At 36.0% G+C, this 2,012-nt stretch overlaps 1 protein-coding gene across 1 annotated transcript in view; it reads left to right on the forward strand.

Annotated features, from left to right (window-relative positions):
• LOC119411482 (ubiquitin carboxyl-terminal hydrolase 2) overlaps nucleotides 1–2,012 on the forward strand; it is a 7,437-nt gene that overhangs the window by 4,175 nt on the left and 1,250 nt on the right. The gene's annotated exons all lie outside the window — the stretch shown is intronic.

Here is a 2,012-nt window from a genome sequence, read left to right on the forward strand (position 1 = left end):
AAGCCGGTATGTATTCATGTCCAACAACTGGCTGCTGTAATAATTCTCTTTGAGGTCAGCATACACGTACATAATATCAATAAATGTAGAAGTGGGCATTATTCAAGTTTTCTATTATTGTTAAATTTTAATTCAATTCAGTTTCTTTATAAAGCACCAAGTCACAACAGAAGTGTCTCAGGGAACTGAACAGAAACATTCATATATAAAATAATAATTTAAGAATTTATCTGAGGATCAGACTGCTTTGAGTTTAACTCATCACAGAACTCTCATCTTGAACAAGCATGAAGGCGACAGTGGAAAGAAAAACTCCCTCATGAGGAAGAAACCTTTAGCAGAACCAGGATCAGGACAAGCGACCATCTGCTTCGACCGGCTGGGTTTGAGAGGAACAGATACACAATGGCAGGTCAAGAATCACGTTAAGATAGAAATAATATCAAATGAAAACTATTCAATTTTAACAATTCATTTAAGGAAATGAGGTCAATTTGTCCTCTAATAATCTAAGCTTAAGACAGTACAACAAGCCAACTCTAACTATAGGATTTATCAAAAAATCTTAATCCCAGTCTTAAAACTGGATAATGTGTCAGCCTCATGGACAGAAACTGGAAGTTGGTTCCACAAGAGAGGAGCCTGAGAACTGGAAGATCTGCCTCCCATTCTGCTTTTGGAAACTCTAGGAACCACAAGTAAACCTGCAGTCTGATAGTGAAGCGCTCTGTTAGGAAAATATGGAGCAATAAGATCAGTAACATAAGATGGAGCTAGGTTGTTGAGAGCTTTGTAGGTTAGAAGTAAGATTTTGAATTCTATTCTGGATTTGACAGAGAGCCTGTGGAGAGAAACTAAAACTGGAGAAACATGATCTCTCCCAGTAACTCCAGTTAAGACTCTGGCAGCAGCATTTTGGATCAAATGAAGACGTTTTAAAGAAGTATTTAGACACCCAGATAATAAACCATTGCAATAGTCCAGTCCAGACGTGACAAATGCATGGACCAGTTTTTCTGCATCATCTTTAGATCAGATGTTTCTAATGTTAGTGATATTACGCAGGTGGAAGAAGGAGGTTCTAGTAACGTTCTTAATGTGGGGGATAAAAGACATGTCCTGATCAAAAATAACACCAAGATTTTTAACATTAGAGCTGGAGGACAGATTAATGCATCTAAGGAGGGAGAAAGACTGAAAAATTCATTCCTAAGGTGCTCAGGTCCAAAAACCAAAACCTCAGTTTTGTCTGTGTTCAACAGGAGAAAATTAAGGGTCATCCAGGTTTTTATGTCTTTAAGACATGCTTGTAGTCTAAGTAGCTGATTGGATTCATTGGGTTTCATAGACAAATATAACTGTGTATCATCAGCATAACAATGAAAATTTATCCAATGCTGTTTAATAACTTTACCTAATGGAAGCATATATAAAGTAAAGAGTATTGGTCCAAGCGCTGAATCTTGAGGAACTCCATGACTAACTTTGGTGTATGAAGAAGATTCATTATTTATATTTACATATTGGAATCTATCAGATAAATGTTTTAAACCAGTTTAGAGCCGTTCCTGTAATCTCAACATAATATTATGATCAACTGTATCAAATGCAGCACTGAGGTCTAACAGGACAGTGTTTTACCATTTAACTTTGATGCATGGTTACTTTCAGCCCAGTAGTATATTTCTGTAAAATAAATCATAGAAATGTTTTCAGCAGCATTGATCCTAAATTTGATATCTTATGTGAAGACCCAGTCTTCTAAATATACTTATAATTGTTATTTATTTAGGATGTTTCCTGACTTCAAGAATTAAAATGTCAGTTCATCACAATGATACATACACGCTGGACAAATACTGTCACGGTTTGTAAAGGTTTGGACCCAGGCATGCAGACCACCATGAGGAGCTCAAAAATAAAGCTAAACTTTATATTAAAAAAGACTAACTTGGCAGCAGAACGTACAAAACTGAGGTTAGGCACAAGGAGTTATAAAAGAAACCAGATTT

This window comes from Nematolebias whitei, chromosome 6 (genome assembly GCF_014905685.2).
Source record: "Nematolebias whitei isolate Nwh7 chromosome 6, NemWhi1, whole genome shotgun sequence".
NCBI classification, from domain to species: Eukaryota; Metazoa; Chordata; class Actinopteri; order Cyprinodontiformes; family Rivulidae; genus Nematolebias; species Nematolebias whitei.